Here is a 21,146-nt window from a genome sequence, read left to right as displayed (position 1 = left end):
CAACCAATGTGTTGGATTCAACTTGTTGTTTTGTAGCCCAAATTTTGTTTTTAAATGGAGAAAGCGTCATGTCTACTATGTTTTTCTTTGACTTATTGCTTTTCTTATTTGCTTGTGGGAGAGGTGCCTTAGCATGCTCATTCATTTCCTTACAAGACATGGCATTTTTAAACCTTAAATAAAATTACTATCACACCTTTCTCTGTGGTTTTGTCAGTTATTCATGATGTTTATCAGTTCATAAGTTAGACGATTCTACTAGACTGTGGTTTTTTTAATAAAACGTATGCATTTTTCTTTCTTAGGATTGCTTACCTCAGTATCGTGACGTAAACATTCCTGATTAAGGACTTATGTCCAAAATGTCGACTCTCCTGGTGCCTGACCACCTGCGCTTTTCCAGCAGCACACGTTTTGACTCTGATCTCCAGCATCTGCAGTCCTCACTTTCTCCTACCTCAGTATTAGTTAATTTTTTGTTTTGTGGAAGATGGACATCACCGGCTAACCAAACATATATTGCCCAATCCTAGTGGTTCTTGAGAAGATTGTAGTGAACTGCCTCCTTGAACTACTGCAGTCAGTGGTGTAGGTACACGCCTGTCGACCTGATGCCTTATTTTTGCCTACTATTTGCTTCCTGTCATCGAGTCATACAGCACGGAAACAGACCCTTTTGTCCAACCAGTCCATGTTGAACATAATCCCAAACTGAACTAGTCCCACTTGCCTGCTCCTGGCTCATATCCCTCCAAAGTTTTCTGTTATAACCATCCAAATGACTTTTAAATGTTGTAATTGTACCCACATCCAAGCTAATATATCACCCCCAACTCTGAGGCCTTTTCTTGCCTATTTATTTTTGGTGTGGCACCTTATTTAAGTCCTTATGGAAATCAAATATACTCCTCACTGCTTTCCATTTATTAATCCTACCAGTTACATTCTCATAAAGCTTTAATTTGTCAAAGATGATTTTCTAAGTGTATTGTTAAGACTTAATAATAGATGATTGATGTCAAAATAATTGGCCTGTAATTTTCTTTTTCTCCCAGAAATTTTGAAAAAAATTATAGTCGGCATATTCACTATTTCTTCAGATCCCTCTTCTAAAACCCTCAGATGTAGGTCATCAGTTCCTGGGTATTTTGTTGGATTTTTCTTACATTTCTCCAAGTAGTTTTTTAATTAGTTACTATAATTTGCTCATTCCTTTTAGTATCTAGGTTCCCTCTGTTTCTGATATGCAACTTGTATATTCTCATAATGGTGGACACATTATTTGTTCAATATTTCTACTGTTTCTTCATTCCATATAATTTCATCAGCCTGCTTTTAAGGAAACAAATATTCATTTTAGCTACTCCCTTTATATTTTCTTAAAATATTTTGCAACCTCTTTTTAATATTCTGGATAATTTGCTCTCACTCCATATTTTTCCCTTACAATCAACTTTTTATTGGCCCTTAGATGGTTTGAAGACACTCTTGATCCATTTTTGAAAAGACACATGCTATGCTTAGCTTTGAGACAATTCCAGATCATTGCATCCAGACAGCTTGAAAATGCAAGTGCCAATATTAGAGCAATTAAAATTGGCTATGTACACAGGAGGATAGGATGAATTTTCCTCCCTTCCAATCTTCTCTCCTTTGTGATTTTTATTCAGCTGCAAATGTCTTAATATTTGTATGAGACAACTGAATGTGATTGCAATTATTGGCGAACATGAGGACTGCAGATGCTGGAGATTAGATTAGATTAGAGTAGAGTGTGGTGCTGGAAAAGCACAGCAGGTCAGGCAGCATCCTGCTTCTCTAATGCTGCCTGACCTGTGCTTTTCCAGCACCACTTCTCAACTATGTTGACATACAATGCAAGCATATGCACATGTTTCAGCAGGGATCATTAGGTTGTAATTAGAGGTGGAACTTCTGACTAAGTTAAATCCTGCACAGTGCAGGAATTTCTCTCTTTGCTGTGCTCAGTGTCAGTTATCAAACTTAAAATATTCAGAAATGATGGGAAGAAAAAGACCAGTTGGTTTAATCAAGTCCATCCCATGCAATGATGTTCCAGTTCAAGATAACTAACATTCTCTAAGTGATGGAAGTTTTGTAATCATGACACAGTCCAGCATTTATTATGTACAAATAACCTATTAAAAATATAGAAATGTATAATAAATTGTGCTGAAGAAAAATCAATTAGAGGGAGTGTTGATAATGAAATCTCCCTCCAGCTCTGCCCCCACCTCTGCAATGCACCAGTGTGATAAAACAGAAGCTGCAGTAAATCTAAAGAATTGTATAGCAGCGGAAAATTGTGCTGCATGTCCATTAACCCATCAGGAAGCAAATGACCTAACTGTGAATATTTAATAGTCTTGAAATTGAGGGTCTTGAATTTTTTTTCATGGGGTGCGAGCAAGGCCATCTGAAACAAGTATGTTGTTATGGATACTGTAGGGAATGATAGCCCCTCCATTGAATGTTGCAGTCAGGTTCCTGATATCCTGACTAAAGGGGGATCTATCCAGTTTGAAGTGATCGATTGTGTTAGGGAACTCACTTGTCAGGGGCACAGACAGCCATTTCTGCAGCCATCAGTGAGACATCTGAATGGTGTGTTGACTCCCTAGTGCCAGGGTCAGGCATGTATCTGGGAGGGTGACCAGCAGGAAGCTATTGTACATGTTAGTACCAATGACATAGGTACAGAAGGGATGAGGTACTGTAGTGAGAATGTAGGAAATAAGACATGTTTAAAAATTTGTCCTTTGTAGTATCTGGATTACTGCCAGTGCCACGTGTGCTAGTGAGAGTAAGAATAGGAGGAGAGGACAGATGAATGTGTGGCAAAGGGGCAAGGATTCCCATTTTGGACCATTGGGATCTCTTCTGGGTAGGAGTAATCTGAATTGGAAGGGGACCAATTGGTAGGTAGATTTATTCGTGCTATTTGGGAGGCTTTAAACCAGCAAGAGGGTGAGAAAGGTCTGAGGCTGGTACATTAGATAAGGGGAGCAAGTTAAATAGTCAAGGCAAGCAAGAGCATGGTAGAGAACAAGATAATTGCATTTATTTCAATGCAAAAGGCCTGACAGGTAAGGCAGATAAGCTCTGCATGATTGAGAACATGCGTCTGGGAAATCATAGATATTAACAGAAACATGACTTGGAGGGTAGGACTTACAGCTTAATGTTCAGGGGTATAGATGCTACAGGAAGGATGGGGGCAAGTGCAATAGAGGAGTGTGAGTAGTGTTTTTGGTTCAGGATAACATGGTTGTACTTAGGGAGGATATTCCTGGGAAAACGTCCAGTGAAGTTATATGGGTGGAACTGAGAAATAAAAGGGATGATAACCTTATTGGAATCCCATTATAGGCTCCCTAGTAGTGGAAAATTGAGAAACAAATATGTAAGGAGTTCTCAGATACCTGTAAGTATAGTAGGGTTGTAATGGTAGGCGATTTTAACTTTCCAAAGATAGACTTGGGACTGTCATAGTGGTAAGGACTTGGATGGAGAGGCATTTGTTAAATGTGTTCAAGAAAATTTTCTGATTCAATATGTGGATCTACCAACTAGAGAAGGACCAAAAATTGACCTCTTCAACAATAACTCAGGGCAAGTGACTGAGGTCTCAATGGGGGAACACTGAGGCAAGTGATCACAATTCTATTAGAATAGTTATGGAAAAGGATAGACCTGATCTAAGAGTCAGAGTTCTGATTGGAGTAAAGCCAATTTTGACAGTATTAGGCAAGAACTTTCAAAAGTCAATTGGGGGAGGCTTTTCACAGTTAGAGATGGTTGGAAAGTGGGAGGCCTTCAAAAATTAGATAATGAAAGTTTAGAGACCATATGTTCCTGTTAGTGCAAAGGGCAAGGCTGGTAGTTGTAAGGAGTGCTGGATGACAAGAACAATGGAGGCAGTTGTCAGGTATAGAGTCAATAAAATGTGGAGCTGGAAAAAGCACAGTAGGTCAAGCAGCATCAGTGGTGCAGGAGAGCTGACATTTTGGGCAGGACCTTTGTGGATGTGAAATCACGTCTCACAAACCTGATCATTTTGTAGAGATGACAAAGAAGATTGTATGGACTTCAGCAAGGCATTCAACAGCATTATTGTTGGTCTGGATGTAGGTGGAGGACAAATCAAAGAACCTTGATGAACCAGATACATTTTTACCACAATCAATGACAATTGCATGGTTACCGTTACTGAGAATTGCTTTTAATTCCAGATACTTTTTAATTGAATTTGAGTTCTATCAATTGCCATGGTGATATTTGAAAGTGTCTCCACATCATTAATCTGGATTAGAGTCCGTTTTCATCGCTATTGGTATAGTCTCTCTCATTTGTCCATGTAGAATAGTTAAACTGCACACGTACAGCAGTGAATGTTGTTTTCCTTTCTGATAACAGATGTTATTATCAGCTGTTTGCACTTAGTGTGATCAAGATTCTAAGCTGAATTGAGCAATGTATCGTTTTAAGTTTGACTTGTTTTTCTGTAGTGTACATGCTAAGAAGCATTAATATAGTCACCATGATGCCGAGGCTGTTTACTTGTTCTTCAAACCAATGAATAAAAATAATGTTTGTTTATACTGCTGGTGGTTTTCAGTGCTAGAAATATGTTTTCACTGCTCAGCCAAACTCAGTTCTGCATGCTGGTGCCCAAATATGGGCAATCGTATTCTTTGAAAGGTCATTATATTCACCACCTGCTTTCAACAGCCCTACCACCACTGTCACTGTTGATTGGCCTATGTGACCAACCTCACTGTCTACCACTTCTCCCTGAGACAGGAAAGTGAGCAGACTATTATCTAATTGAATACTTTTAACCATCAGTGATTATCTGCAATATCATTATAACTGTACAGAAATATCCAAAGTAATTGGATTTTGCTTTTTAGAGGCCCTATGATGTTTCTCCTGGGATGTCCACAATGGAGCCTGTGGATTAACCTCAAGTTTTCTGAGACTTCAGGCCATTCCTGAAGGATTAAGAATTCTTGTCCCAACATTCTGTCCTTCAGCTGAGTGAGATATGAATTCGTGTCCATGATTCTTCACGTGACAGTTTACCAATTGCATAATGTGATTTAAAGATTGCTGGAACTACCGTCCTATGTGTGGTTTGGGTTACTGGCCTGACGGAATTAGAATCAAATATAACTTATTACATTTTCATTTGCAATGAAGTATAACCACAAATATTTGGGCAGATGTGTTATTCTATTGCCCCATATCCTTTTAAAATATATTTTTTATTGAAAAATTGATTTTTAAAAATATTACAACAAATACAAAACAAATACGATTCAAAAACAATACAAAGAAAGAACACCAAAAAAAAGTAAAAATCCAAACTGCCCTCATGTACAAATGTATAAATATGTGTAGAAAAATATATATTAAAAAACCCCAATTAACAACAAACTAATGATAATAATAACACAGCTCAGCCAAACAAAACACACACTAATATCAAGAGCATTCATTTTCACATATTCATACGTTCGCAGTTCCCCCTCTCTGTGCTTTATGAGTCCAATATTCAATCATTAAGGCTAATTAAAAGCCCTTATTAGTGCGGCAAACTAATCTATGTCCAGGTATTCCAAAAAGGGCTGCCATATCTTACAGACATTCTCAGTTTTGTGTTGTACCATACTTATGAGAAAATCCAAGTGGATATGCTTGATAACAATTTTCCACCAACCCGACAGGTCCAGGAGAGTTTTGGATACCCAACCTAACAAGATATTCTTTCTTGTGCAGAAAGTGAGGATGTTGTAAATTTTTTTCTTATGCATATCTACAGGGAATACAGGCCAAGAAGAAGACAGATTGAGTCCTTCTCCACCCTTACACCCAAAATCCCCTCCATTGCACCTGCCACAGGACCAGAGACAATGGCTTAGAGTGCTGCACCAACCTTGCACTTGGGACATGTTGAAGATAGTCCTGGTTTAAGTTTTGACAAACAATCCACAGCCAAGTGGACCCTGTGGAGAATCTTCAACTGTAAAGCATGGGTCCTATTGCAAATTGATATCTTTCTTGCATTTTCTCAAGTATCTTCCCTCAATGCCTAGCTCTCTCTCCCACATCCTAAAAGGCCAATCAAACTCATTTGAGGGGTTGCCTCCCCCCAAGTGTTGACAGAAAATATGCTCATAGTACTGAGTACCCTTCTCTCTATGTCGGATTTTCAGGATCAGTCAAAAATTATTTTTAAAAAAATAAAATTCCTAACTTGGAAAAAAAAACTTAAAGAAGTCCCTGCTAGATAGCTTGTATTTTCGCGCTAACTGATCAAAGTATATTATTGTATCTCCCTCAGATAAATCAATCGTGGAAGACACACCCCTAGCTGCCGAATGTTTGAATACTGAATCTATCATCCTTGGTTGAAAACCCGGCATGCCCACTATAGGTGTAAGAGAAGATTTTTTGCCATTGTTGCCTTCCCTCTGCCGAATTGTCCTCCATGCTTTGACATTATTAATAACAATTGGGTTCTGGCAATATTCCCTAACTGTCCTCCATTTTGTCCAGAAACAGCATCCTGCCTGAGAAGTTTCAATATCTAACTGTATTGAAAGAGGGTCCCCACAACCCCAATCACCCTGTGGGCGGCACGGTGGCACAGTGGTTAGAGACCCGGGTTCAATTCCCACCTTAGGCGACTGACTGGGTGGAGTTTGCACATTCTCCCCGTGTCTGAGTGGGTTTCCTCCAGGTGCTCCGGTTTCCTCCCACAATCCAAAAATGTGCAGGTTAGGTGAATTGGCCATGCTAAATTGCCCATAGTGTTAGGTGCAGGGTAAATGTAGGGGAATGGGTGTGGGTGGGTGCGCTTCGGCGGGTCGGTGTGGACTTGTTGGGCCGAAGGGCCTGTTTCCACGCTGTAAGTAATCTAATCTAATCACTCACGAAAGATAAAAGTGAGCTTAGTTGATAGTTTTTAATGTCTAGGAGATCCACTCCCCCCAGTTTGTGAGGCAATTGCTGTTCAGCTAATTTAATCATGCCAGATAAAAGAGCTGAACCAGCCATTCAGTCTCCTGAACGTTTGCTTATCAAAAATCAGGGGAAGCATTCATACAGGGTAAAACAAATGGGGGAGAATATTCATCTTAATAAGAGCATTTGACCTAACCATGATACTGGAAGCAGCTTCCAACTTTGAAGGTCTTGTTTGATTTTGTTGAATAATTGAACAAAATTAACTTGAAACAACTGATCAAAAACCGGAGTAATGAATATGCCCAAATACATAAAATCCCCCTGTGACCACTTAAATGAGATTCACCCTCAAGACCTAGCACCTCTATAAGACCACCCGCAGGCATGGCCTCTGATTTTGCAAACTTAATCTTGTACCCTGAAAAGGTGCCAAACAAACTGATGCATTGTATCAGGTGAGGCTCTGAAACTGCTGGACTTGACAAAAAAAATTAAGACACCATCCACGTACAACAAAATCTTATGTAATTATGATCCCATTTCTGGAGCCGATGTTTTGGCAGCCCTATGAATAGCCTCCGCCAATGGTTCAATCACCAATGTAAAAAGCAAGGGTGAAAGGGGACAGCTCTGTTGGCCACCCCTAAAGATACTACAATTGCTTGATCGTACCCCATTGGTGATGACCACAGCGAGACGGTCACTGTAGAGAACCTTTACCCATCTTATAAAGGTTTGGCCCAAGTCAAATCGCTCTATCATATTAAAAAGGTATGGCCACTCAACTTGGTCAAATGCCTTCTCTGCACCAGAGAAATCACCAATCCCTGTATTGACTGTTGTTGACACACTTGAATTACATTAAGCAGCCTCCTAACATTATTGGATGATCTGTGGTCCTTTATGAAGCCCGTCAGGCCTTCTTTAACAATAGAAGGTAACACAATCTCCAGCCTTAATGTAAGAATCTTAGAGAGAACTTTGAAGTCCACATTTAAGAATGAAATGGGCCTGTATGAAGCACAGTCCTCCAGGACCCTCCCTTTATTAAGAATAAGTGAAATATTGGCCTTTCTTAGAAATGGTGGGAGACGATAATAACTGTACAAGTCATTGAACATGTTGAGCATCGGGCCTGACAATATGCTTATAAATTCCTTATAGAATTCGCTGGGAAGTCCGTTTGCGCTGTGGGTGGAGATCTACTACACGATCTTCCTAGATCGCCGCCATCTTGGATCCCCTGCCTCATATCATTTTCATTATCAGATTGTTTATTAGTTCAATTGTAAAGACCTTGACCAGAATTTAACATGAGTTCAGGACGTCCTTGATGGCTAGCAGGTCCATGGGGGCAGTCATAGAGATGCACAACATGCATCTTCGGTCCAACTCGTCCATGCCGACCAGCTATCTTAAATTAATCTAGTCCCATTTGCCATCCCTCTTTACTGTTCCTATTCATATACCCATCCAGATGTTTTTTAAATGTTGCAATTGTACCATCCTCCACCAGTTCTGCTGGCAACTCATTCCATACACACACCACCCTCTGCGTGAAAAAGTTGCCCCTGAGGTCCCTTTTGATCTTTCCCCTCTCGCCCTAAACCTACGCCATCACATTCTGGATTTCCCCATCCCAGGGAAAAGAGCTTGTCTATTTACCCTACCCATACCACTCTATAAGGTCACCCCTCACTTCTGACACTCCAGGGAAAACAGCCCCAGCCTTTTCAGTCTCTCCCTGTAGCTCAAATCCTCCAACCTTGGCAACATCCTTGTCAATCTTTTCTGAACTCTTTCAAGGTTCACAACATCCTTCTGATAGGAAGGAAACCAGAATTGCATGCAATATTCCAACAGTGACCTAACCAATGTCCTGTATGACTGCAACATAATCTCCCAACTCCTATACTGAATACACTGACCAATAAAGGAAAGCATACCAAATGTCATCTTCACTATCCTGTCTACCTGTGACTCTACTTTCAAGGAACTGTGAACCTGCACTCCCAGGTGTCTTTGTCCAGCAACACTCCCAAGGACCTTACCATTAGGTGTATAAGTCCTGCCCTGATTTGCCTTTCCAAAATGCAGCATGTCACATTTTTATCTAAATTAAATTCCATCTGCCACTCCTCAGTCCATTGGCCCATCTGATCAAGATCCCTTTCCACTCTGAGGTAACCTTCTTTGCTGTCCACAACATCTCCAATTTTGGTGTCATCTGCAAACTTACTAACAATACTTCCTGTGCTCATATCCAAGTCATTTATATAAATTATGAAAAGCAGTGGACCCAGCACTGATTCTTGTGGCACTCCACTGGTCACAGGCCTCTAATCTGAAAAACAACCCTCCACCACCACCCTCTGTCTTCTACCTTCAAATAAGTTCTGTATCCAGATGGCTACTTCTCGCTGTATTCAATGTGATCTAACCTTGCTAACCAGTCTACTGTGAGGAACGTTATTGAACACCTGACTGAAGTCCATATAGATCATGTCTACCACTCTGCCCTCATCAATCCTCTTTGTTACTTCTTCAAAAAATTCAAGTTTGTGAGAGATGATTTCCCACACACAAAGCCATGTTGACTATCCCTAATCAGTTCTTGCCTTTCCAAATACATGTACATCCTGTCCCTCAGCATTCACTCCAACAATTTGCCCACCACTGATGTCAGGCTCACCGGTCTATAGTTCACTGGCTTTTCCTTACCACCTTTGCTGAATAGTGGCACCACATTAGCTAACCTCCAGATTTCTGGCACCTCAGCTGTGACTATTGATGATATAAATATCTTAGAAAGGGGCCCAACAATCAGTTTTCTAGTTTCCCACAGAGTTCTTGGGTTCACCTGATGATGTCCTGGGGATTTATTCACCTTTATGCATTTTGAGACATCCAGCACCATCTCCTCTATAATATGGACATTTGTCAAGATTCACCATCTATTTCCCCACATTTCATATCTTCCATGGCCTTCTCCACAGTAAACACTGATGCAAAATACTTATTTACTATCTCCCCCATCTCCTGCGGTTTCACACAGGCTGCCTTGCTGATCTTTAAGGGGCCCTATTCTCTCCCTAGTTATCCTTTTGTCCCTAATGTATTTATAAAATCCATTTGGATTCTCCTTAACCCTTTTTGCCAAAGTTATCTCATGTCCCCTTTTTGCCCTACTGATTTCCCTCTTAAGTATATTCCTACTGCCTTTATACTCTTCTAGAGATTCACTCGATCTCTACTGTCTAGACCTTACATATGCTTCCTTCTTTTTCTTAACCAAAACCTCAATTTCTCTTGTCACCCAGCATTCCCTACACCTACCAGCCTTCCCTTTCACCCTTGCAGAAATATACTGTCCCTGAACTCTCCTTATCTAATTTTTGAAAGCTTTCCATTTTCCAGCCATCCCTTTACCTGCAAATATCTGCTCCTAATAAGCATTTAAAAGTTCTTGCCTAATACTGTCAAAATTAACCTTCCTCCAATTTAGAACTTTAACTTTTAAATCCAGTCTATCCTTTTCCATCACTACTTTTAAACTAATAGAATTATGGTCACTGGCCCCAACGTGCTCCCCCACTGACACCTCAGTCAACCTGCCCTGTCTAATTTCCCAAGAATAGGTCAAGTTTTGCACTGTCTCTGGTAGGTACATCCACATATTGAATCAGAAAATTTTCTTGTACACTTAACAAATTCCTCTCCATCCAATCCCTTAACTGTATGGTAGTCCCAGTCTATGTTTGGAAAGTTAAAACCCCTGAGCATAATCACCCTATTATTCTTACAGATAACTGAGATCTCCTTACAAATTTGTTTTTCAATTTCCTGGTGACTATTGGGGGTATACAGTACAATCCTGATAAGGTAATCAAGCCTTTCTTATTTCTCAGTTCCACCCAAATAACTTCCTTGGATGTATTCCCAGGAATATCCTCTCTAAATACAGCTGTAATATTATCCCTTACCAACAATGTCACTTCTCCTTAACAATGCCACTCCTCCTCTTGTCTCCCATTTTATCCTTCCTACAGCATTTGTATCCTGGAACATTAAGCTGCCAATCCTGTCCATCCTGAGCCACATCTATGTAATTGCTCTAATTTCCCAGTCCCATATTCCCAACCATGCCCTGTGTTTGCCTACCTTCTCTGTTAGGCCTCTTGAACTGAAATAAATGCAACTTAATTTATCAGTCCTATCTCATTCTCTGCTTTGTTCCTGCTTCTTATCTGTGGCAGCCAATTAAGAAGTCACCACCCTAATATGCTTGACAGCCTGTCACTGAGACCGACAGCCCAATCACAGCAGTTTGGCAGCACCACGGAGACACTTGGCTACTGCTGAAGCTTTAGGAAAGAGGAAAGGGCAGCTCCATTTTCATTCTCCCAACAAAGGGTGGGAATTGTATAAAGTGTTCCGGGCCTGTGATTGGAGGGATGTACTCTCTGGAGGCAGCTGCAGAAATCTCAACTGTCATAGGGCTGATCTCTTAGTGAGAAAAGTGAGGACTGCAGATGCTGGAGATCAGAGTTAAAACATGTGGCACTGGAAAAACACAGCTGGTCAGGCAGCATCTGAGAAGTAGGAGGGTTGATGTTTCAAGCATAAGCTCTTCATCAGGAATGTCTCTTCGTGAGTCATAGTGCAAATTAGAAAGAAAGACTCACATCCCCTCAACCCCCCCCCCCCCCCCCCCCCCCATCACCTCAGGAACCTACTGGGAAATTGAACTTGCTGGGTTCTTCACTTGTTAAAATGGCAATGGAAGTAGGAAATGGCCTTAATTTATTCACTGCTTGCCTCTGCTCAGTGGCAGGCAACAGCACTGATAACCCCACTTTAGAAAATATTCTGTGGCAGTGGGGAAGACATTGGGAATCACACCTGAAGCCTTCCCCTGCCATTTTATAAATCCACTAGTGACTGAAAGTGAATATACTGGATGATTCAAGGACTGGTTATACCAGTGTATGCTGGTGAGGGGATAAATGGTTATATTAATAAAGTCAAATGAGGGAAGATTAGAGGAGGCTCTGGCGGACAGTAAACATGAGCATTGGATGATAAGGTTGAATGGCCTGTATATATGTCATACCTCCTATAGTCCTACGCTCTTCCAGTGGTGGCTATATTTTCAATTACTGAGGACCTAGACTCTGTAATTCTTTAACATAATCTTTTCCTCACTCTACCTCGCTTCAACACAATGTTTCTTATAACCTTATTCTTTGACCCAGCCTTTTGTTCATCTGTCCTAAAATTTCCTGACTTGGCAAATATCAAATGTTATGTGATAACATTCCTGTGATGTGTGTTGCAGCATTTTAACATGTAAAATATTTTACGTGAATCCATGGAATTGGAAGTAACTTCCTGCCTTGAAACATTTGTCAACTACAGCATCAGAAAGCAGTAATAGTTCTGGGATCAATGGTACTCCAGGCCATGGGGTGGCGCTGCGGCGGGCAAGGCCGGATGTTTAGAAGCAGGTTGCTCTCCGACGCTTAGAAAACTCGTTGGTCAGGCGCGCCTATAAAAAGGCGAGGCGGGCGGAGCTCGATCTTTTCGCCCAGAGGACGCAATGGGGGAAGGTGGGGAGTAGTGAGTGGTGTTGGTGAGCGCCATGGGCAGGGCGCGGCTGGAGGTGGCTGAGTAGCGGTCGAATGCTGCCCTGGCTTATCCACGAGGAGGGAAGGGTGGGGACCGGCTTTAATTTCGCGCCCCTCCGCTGGCGATCGGGACCTCAGGGAACGGCTTGTGTCGGTTGTTTGAAGGCCGGGCGGGGGGGCCCGGATGAGCGGGAGTCACGTGGGCGGAGCGACCACGTGCTGGGAATGAATGGGACCTGGAGGCACAGGCGCAACACCTGCTCCTGCAAAAGCAAAGCAGAACAAGTATTTTACCCAACGGGGCATTTTACAGATGGCTTGCACCAGATGTAGGAGAAACTGAGGACTGTGGAGGCTCTGAGTCGAAAATTGTGGCGCTGGTAAAGGGCAGCATCAGCGAGTCGACGTTTTGGGTATGATTCCTGATAAAAGGCCGGAACGTCGATTTTCCTGCTCCTCGGATGCTGCCTGACCTGTTTTTTTCCAGCGCCAACCTTTTCGACTTGCACGAAGTGTAGGTTTGCTGCTCGTTTCCGTTCATAAGCCAGATTTGTGGGCTTGGATCTAGAATTCGGACGGTTTTGTGCAAGATGGTTAGGTTTAAGGCATATTTGGCAATGATCTAAATGTAACTTCTGTGGTGGGGTTAGGTTTCAGTTTAGAAAAAGTAAGTTGGGGCTGCTGTGTGCGCAGCTTGCTCAAGTATATTAACTATGTTTGTGTTACTTTACACAGTGCAGTGGGGTCTTGAAACCAGTACTTGCTGGATCCTGGCATCTAGTCATGACATTGACCAGTATACAATGAGGTAAATTTCAGTATTTATCGTGTCTTTTTTTCTCTTCTCTCAACTGTTAAACTGTCCAATTAACTGGCTTATTGCAGTTCTTTATACTACATAATCGCTGATGCAGCGGGCCTGCTGTCATCCAATATGTGTTGCATAGACTACCAATATAGGGAAATGTTGGTTGCTCAAGATGCCAGCAGCAGTTCCCTTTCACTTTGAAAGCTGGCTATGGAATCAGTATCTAAAACATTGTTCTCAGATGCCAGTCTAGCTTTTATTATTCAAATTAATGGATTGGAACTTAACCTGGTCAGAAGTTTGGTTTATAAAATTGATCAGTGACGCTCTGACTTGAGAATGAAATGTCTGCTAATGTGGTTTTTCATTAGCATTGAGTGTTGATTGGTCTTGTGAACCACCTTGACAAGGTGGGGTTTTATTCATTTGATCCATATTAGCACCATAAGTAAAGGTGAAGCCTAATGGTTTCTTTTGAACTTGTCTTAATCTAGGCTGATCCTGCATGGTCTGATCTGCAGGTGTTCTCTATTTGCAAATTGAGGGATGAAAGGATAGACCTGACTGGAAGATTGAACCATGGAGGTGGACCATTCAACCAGTCTTGTCCATGCAAGTTTTTCTTCCAGTCCCCTCTAATCCTTGATTTGTACATGCAGTTAGTGCGCCACAGCCCAACAAGTTTAAAATTCTCAACACCGGGTTATAGTCTTAACAGGTTTATTTGGAAGCATTAGCTTTCAGATTGCATTGCTCTGAAAGCTAGTGCTTCCAAGTAAACCTGTTGTTTTGTGATTTTAACTCTAGTCCTTCTGTCATTCAGCTTGAAATTGATTCTTGGTATTTGAATTTGGTTAAGGGAGGCAGCTTTCTCCTGTCTCTCTTATCCCTTGCAATTTTGTATGCAGTACTGTATTTGTACATGAGATCTGCCACCAGTTCAGTTGATATTCCTAATGGGTAGCTAATGGACATGCTGATATTTGCTTTCAGGCTAAGTTGCATGCCTTGTCTGTTTGCAAGATTATTTGTGGTAAATATATGCACCTCCCTAGGTTTAGGCATGCCCATGGAAATGTTGGATATCCGGAGGTTCTTTATACTTTTGGGAGAGATTTATTTGAAATGTCTAAAAATAACAACATTTTAGCTTTTATTTAAGGCCCATAACGTTTCATTCGGGTGTTCCAATGTTGGCATCCTACAATGTTGCCCTCCTCTTTGGCGTATGGAAGCATAGGCCTGTTGATCAATGACATAGTCTTGTTCCCATAATGTCGGGAAGCAAGTGTCTCCAGCATTTGGGCTGGTGAGGTTGCATTCTGTCTGCTCCTAGACTTCTCAAAGTATGATAACTCTGTGTATGATGAACCATGCAGGCTACAATTAATCATGAAATGAACATTCTGGTAGATTTGAGACTAGATTGGCCTGTCCTCAAACCAATCATTCTGTGGAGATTGGTTCAATGTTTCTACTGCACTAAGATACTCTTCCTTCCAGAATAAGGAGAGGTTGAAAGTAAGGATAGGTGGGGAATGGATATTGTTTGGGGGAGAGAAATCTTGTGCCATGTTTTTGAAGGAGTCAACTCAACGTGGGCATCCGGTGAGGTTGCTCTCATCTGGCTCTGTCCGTGTGGCGCATGGGAGCGTAGGCCTTTGGTCTATGACGTATAGTCCCGTTCCATAACGTTGGAGAGCATGTGTGTCCCCAGCTTTTGGGCTGGTGAGGACAGCATCCTGTATATTCCTAGACCTTCTCAGTATGTGAGGTGACTGAGGAGATAAACCATGCAGGGTACAGTTAATGAAAAGGAATGTTAGATTTTGGGTCTGGATTGTTGTAATGGCAAGCCAATGTCCTGCAATGATCTGTGCTTAAGATTCTCTAATCATTAATCAACTGTGCTTATTCTGCAGCGAGGCTGTATTTTCTCCATCCTGAATGAGGAAGAGGCTGAAAAGGAGGAATGCTGAACCTAAATCCATTATGGTGCAGGTGAGTTTTTTTTTCTTGCCTGACTTCAGAAATTGAAAACCCAATGTGGGCATCCAGCAAGGTTGCTCTTGTATGGCTCTGTCCGTGTGGCGCATGGGAGTGTAGACATTCAGTCTGTGACGCACAGTCCCGTTCCACGACATTGGAGAGAAAGCATGTCCCTGGCTTCCAGCTGGTGTGGACGGCATCCTGTATATTCCTAGAGCTTTGCAGTCTGAGCAGTGACTGTGGAGATTAACCATGCAGGCCACAAGTTTAAATTAGGAGCACAATCCTGTTGCTTCAGGAATTTTGAAAACTGGAAGCGTGGATCAGTCAGGTTCTTTGGAATGAATACATTTCTCACTGTCCAATTTTGACTGCCAAAATTTGGAAAATGTTTTAAGGCCTTGGAGAAGATGCAGTGGGTATTTTGGCAGGAAATAAGGAACTTCAGTTATGCTGACTGATTAGGGAATCTTGATTTCTTTAATATATAAATTCAGTTAATAGTTGACTGAAGTTGACGTATTTCCATTTAAAGATCTATTTGAAGTACCAATTTAGAACTGATATTGGACTGTATGCCCACAATGTGAGCAGTTTGGCGGTCTGCATATTTGTTTTCATTTGAGTCAAGTCTGACAACAGGATTTTGGCATGAAACCTAGTGCCCAGAGGGAGGTATTAACACTAATCTTACCAGGATGTCATGAGGTTGCATGTATCAGTGAACTTTGAAAGAAGCAATTCATTGTCATGAGAAATACCAGGTGTGATTTAATGCTCTGCTGCTTGTTTGTCATGGAAATGCAACAGTAAATTGGGGAGTCTGGGTATTTATTAAATTGAGCTTTATGGGGCAGCAAAGAAACAAGTAGGCTGTTGTGTTGAATCTGATTTGAAATTATTTAATTGAAGTAGCATCTGCTACTGTTTGAGGGAGAGTTTCACAATTCGACTATCTTGGAGATGCTTTTCCTGATCTCAAGTCCCAACTGATTTTAATGCTGTTTCTTTACACTACTTGAGTACACTAGCAGGAAGAACATCTATTTATCATGTTGATTTCTTTTGAAAAATCTTTAAATATCTGTAATAAATTACTGCTTAACTGTTGCTATTCCAACGATATGATTCCGGTTTATGAAATCTGAATTCAAATATTCCTGACAGTTCAGATAAATGTTTTCAAGCTGATGGTGCTCAAGTCACTACTTCAGTTACAAATTAGGGGACTGTTGATTTTCATTCTGAATGCAAGCTCACTGATTACTGAGGGAGCATTGTTATCACTTTGGAGGTAATTGACCTTTTGACAGCTGTGTGGGTTCGGTGATTGTGGAAGAGTTGCAAATTTTACACAACTGTCTTTTGCAGGGCCAACACTTGAAGACGGCTGACTGATTTTTGATGAGGTCGTCGGGATCATTTTTGGAAGAGTTGGATGTGAAATTAGAGATGAGCACCTAATGTGAATATTAGCCTTGTTGATAGAAGTCTATAAATTGATTTTCCAGGTAACAATTACCATTTTTGTAAATAAAATTCAATAGTGGATTTCTTTTTGTGTAAGAGCCAACGTGGGCATCTGGCGAGGTTGCTCTCGTCTGACTGTCCGTGTGGCGCATGGGAGCGTAGGCCTTTGGGTCTATGACGTATAGTCCCATTCCATAACGTTGGAGAGCATGTATGTCCCCAGCCTTTGGGCTGGTGAGGACAGCATCCTGTATATTCCTAGACCTTCTCAGTGTGTGAGGTGACTGAGGAGATAAACCATGCAGGGTACAGTTAATGAAAAGGAATATTAGATTTTGGGTCTGGATTGTTGTAATGGCAAGCCAATGTCCTGCAATGATCTGTGCTTAAGATTCTCTAATCATTAATCAACTGTGCTTATTCTGCAGTGAGGCTGTATTTTCTCCATCCTGAATGAGGAAGAGGCTGAAAAGCGGGAATGTTGCAACTAAATCAGTTATGGTGCAGGTGAGGTTTTTTCTTGCCTGACTTCAGAAATTGAAGACCCAATGTGGGCATCCAGCAAGGTTGCTCTTGTCTGGCTCTGGCTGTGTGGCATATGGGAGTGTAGACATTCAGTCCGTGACGCACAGTCCTGTTCCACAACATTGGAGAAAAAGCACGTCCCTGGCTTAGAGCTAATGAGGATGACATCCTGTATATTCCTAGAGCTTTGTGTTCTGAGCAGTGACTGGAGATTAACCATGTAGAACACAAATGAGTGAAGATCTAAATATTTATATGACCATCTTTTTTGTTTTGTGCAGTCAAGCTAGCAAATAACCTTGGTGAGAAAAGTAAAATGCAAAGCTTTCACATTGCCATGCACTGTGCCTTTTGTCAAACTTGGCAACTCTCATCTGATTGAGGGATAAATGAGATACTGAATGTGATTGTGCCAGAAACCTAAGTAGTGGAGCATACATTTATCTTGTGTCTTGAGTTTTTAAAAATATTTTTAGGTGTTTTAGATTTTGTCACACTAGTACTCCATATTCTGTTGTATGGAAGTGTGTATTTCTTGATTTTAAACTGTTTTGGCACCAGGCTGAATAAGTGGCAGCTATTTCAATCTCTAGGTGCTGTTAGGATGTTTTGGAAAGATGTTTAAATAGATATTTGGATTTTGTATATTTACTAATCTGTTATATCTGATTTATTTTAGGTAGTGCTTCAACTGTTGTGCTACTTGGCATGAGTGCCATTAAGAGTTTGAATGAATTTGATTTCCCTACGCTCCCGGATCAAGGAGTTCGACATGCGGCTAGACATCGAGCATTTCTTCTGCCCCTTCGTGCCTATTTCTTCAACCAGGATTCTTGCCCCTCTGACCCCTTCTCCCACCTCCAACACACCCCATCCACCTGGACACCCTGTGCTGGCCTCTTACCTGCCTTTGATCTCTTCATATCCAACTGCTGCCACGACATTGACCGCCTCAACCTGTCCACCCCTCTCTCCCTCTCCAACCTCTCTCCCTCTCAACGTGCAGCCCTCTCTCTCTACTCCAACCCCAACCTCCCCATCAAACCGGCAGACAAGGGAGGTGCAGTGGTAGCTTGGCACACCGATCTTTACACTGCTGAAGCTTGACATGAACTCATGGACACCTTCTCCATGTCCCCATGACCATAACCCCACCTCCTACCACCAGACCATCCATCACCTCAGGGGATCACCCATCCACTGCCTCCAACCTCATAGTCCCACAACCCCACACTGCCCGTTTCTACCTCCTGTCCAAAATCCATAAACCCAGCTGACCCATTGTCTCAGCCTGCTCCTGCCCCACTGAACTCACCTCTGCATACCTTGACACTGTCCTGTCCCCCTTAGTCCAAGAACTCCCCACCTACATTTAGGACACCACCCACTCCCTCCTCCACCTCCATGATTTTCGCTTCCCTGGCCCCCAACGCCTTATCTTCATGATGGACATCCAGTCCCTGTACACTTCCATCTGCCATCATGAAGGCCTCCAAGCCCTCCGTTTCTTCCCCTCTGTCGACCCAACCCTTCCACTGACACCCTCCTTCGACTGACTGAACTGGTCCTCACTCTTAACAACTTCTCCTTCCAATCCTCCCACTTCTTCCAAACCAAAGGAGTAGCCATGGGCCCCAGCTATGCCTGTCTCTTTGGATATGTGGAACAGTCCATCTTCTGCAGCTACACTGGCACCATCCCCCATCTTTTTCCTTCGCTACATCAATGATTGTATTGGTGCTACCTCTCGGTCCTACTTGTGGAATGTTTCAGGGAACACCTCTGACACCCACACCAACCACCCCGTGGCTGAACACTTAACTCCCCTTCTGCCAAGGACATGCAGGTCCTTGGCTGCCTCCATCACCAGACCCTGGCCACACAATACCTGGAGGAAGAGCGCCTCATCTTGCGCCTAGGCATCCTCCAACCACACGGGATGAATGTAGATTTCTACAGCTTCCTCATTCTCCCTCTTTTTCTCTTTTTCCCCCCCCCCCCCCCACCTTATCTCAGTCCCAACCCCCAGATTCAGCACCACCTTCTTGACCTGCAATCTTCTTCCTGACCTCTCTGCCTCTACCCCCTCTCCAGCCCATCGCCCACCTATCATATTCCTAGCGCCCCTTCCCCAAATTTGCCCCCCCCTCCCCCACCACCTTTTATCTCAGCCTGCTTGGCACACCAGCCTCACTCCTGAAGAAGGGCTTATGCCCAAAACATCGATTTGCCTGCTCTTCGGATGCTGCCTGGCCTGTGCTTTTCCAGCACCACACTTTTCAACTCTGGTCTCCAGCATCTGCAGTCCTCACTTTCTCACTGTATATGATCTATGTAAATAAAGTTAAAATGCAACAGATTTGTTGTTCCCCATTGCAGTTGTTTATTGTTTACTTTTGATTTTCCACCTGGATTCGTTCCATTCAATTGTTTCAAAGTGACCATCTTTCAAAAAGGCTGTTTTGGCTGTAATGGGCTTTGAATGTCCTCATGGTGAAAGGTAATGCAGTTCGGTTTCACTGGGATTAATTTTTAAAAAACTTTTTCCCTGCTTTGAACAGATGATTCAGCTGCTTGAAGCTGTTCTACCATTGTGAGTTCATTGATCTGTATGAAACCTACCTTTTATTTACCTGACTTTACTCCTTTTTGGCATCAACTACAAGTGATGCTTTCTGTGGGACAGGCTTTGAAGCGTGCTTTTGTTTCTTGTTATGAAGTCCATATTACCATTGGAATGTGAATTTATGGGCAATAGGCAACCCTATGCTAACATTAGTATCAATGATAACACAAATTTGTCCCAACATCAAACAGGAGCATTAGAGAATAATTTGAATAACAGCAGAAGCTTGAGATATTGGGGCAGATGACCAAGATGTTTTGTCATGGCCAATTTTTGAGTGCCTTGAAACAGGTAGTTATGAGCTTGAGCTGCAAGACAGTGCAAATGGTGTAATTAAACTTGTATTCAAGAGGCCAGTTACAAAGGTATTGAAGCTTTTCTGCACCAACTGTGAACCTTTGTCTCACAGCAGGGTAGACTAGGCTGAGAACACCTTCAGAGTTTTCTCATTTAATATGATGGGGGTTTGATTTTATAATGCGTGACCCCAATGAGTTGTAGCAGGTGTGGATGGAGAAGGATTTGAAAACCAGGCTGAGTACTTCAAAACCAAGACATTTCTTGTTGACAAATACCAACATCTGAATTTTTTTCACCGGGTTCTGTGGAATAAGCTGCCAGAGTTGGTCGAAGCTGGTACAGTTACAACATTTTTAAAAAGGGAGTTGTATGGGTATATGAATAGGAAGGGTTCAGAAGGATATGAACCAAATGCTGGCAAATGATCCTAAGTCAGTTTAGGATATCTCATCATAGATGAGTTGAATCAAAGGGTCTGTTTCTATGCTGCACATCTATGAAGTGGGACTTGGTATGAGTTCATAAGGGTAGCAGCACACTGAATGCCAGCCAAAGTGTATAGGCAATGTAAGGAAGCTTGGAGCATTTCTCTCTTTCCAAGATGAAGGATTGGGGGGGGAAAAAATTCTAGCTGTACCAGGTGGCTTTTTTGAGGTATTTTGGGTGTTTGGAGGTGATTTCTCAAATTCCAGGAGCAGCAATTACTGTTTAAATGCAGTTGCGTTGTTTTGGAATGTTGGAGAAAAAGTCAAAACCGTCTTTTTAAAAAGGGAGACGAACAGACAAAGGCAGCACATGGGTAGGCACT

General features: G+C 42.1%; 1 long non-coding RNA gene and 4 other non-coding genes across 10 annotated transcripts; all 5 read left to right on the top strand.

The window, feature by feature from the left end:
• The first annotated feature begins 12,565 nt into the window (after positions 1-12,565).
• Positions 12,566-19,771, top strand: LOC140453532 (uncharacterized). Of its 6 annotated transcripts, none has more exons than XR_011952418.1 (6): positions 12,566-12,602; positions 13,356-13,428; positions 15,351-15,429; positions 16,789-16,928; positions 17,316-17,394; positions 18,092-19,771. It is a non-coding gene; the product is annotated as an uncharacterized lncRNA (long non-coding RNA). The 6 variants fall into 6 exon arrangements; XR_011952417.1 differs by having other exon boundaries at positions 12,581-12,625; XR_011952420.1 differs by having other exon boundaries at positions 12,583-12,612.
• On the top strand, positions 15,021-15,236 carry LOC140453744 (small nucleolar RNA SNORA73 family). Its single transcript, XR_011952480.1, has one exon. It is a non-coding gene; the product is annotated as a small nucleolar RNA SNORA73 family (small nucleolar RNA).
• LOC140453745 (small nucleolar RNA SNORA73 family) lies at positions 15,470-15,684 on the top strand. The gene has a single exon (XR_011952481.1). It is a non-coding gene; the product is annotated as a small nucleolar RNA SNORA73 family (small nucleolar RNA).
• Positions 16,987-17,201, top strand: LOC140453746 (small nucleolar RNA SNORA73 family). Its single transcript, XR_011952482.1, has one exon. It is a non-coding gene; the product is annotated as a small nucleolar RNA SNORA73 family (small nucleolar RNA).
• LOC140453748 (small nucleolar RNA SNORA73 family) lies at positions 17,433-17,645 on the top strand. Its single transcript, XR_011952483.1, has one exon. It is a non-coding gene; the product is annotated as a small nucleolar RNA SNORA73 family (small nucleolar RNA).
• Positions 19,772-21,146: the final 1,375 nt, after the last annotated feature.

This window comes from Chiloscyllium punctatum, chromosome 27 (genome assembly GCF_047496795.1).
Source record: "Chiloscyllium punctatum isolate Juve2018m chromosome 27, sChiPun1.3, whole genome shotgun sequence".
Lineage (NCBI taxonomy): Eukaryota > Metazoa > Chordata > Chondrichthyes > Orectolobiformes > Hemiscylliidae > Chiloscyllium > Chiloscyllium punctatum.
This window is presented reverse-complemented; position numbering and strand designations above follow the sequence as displayed.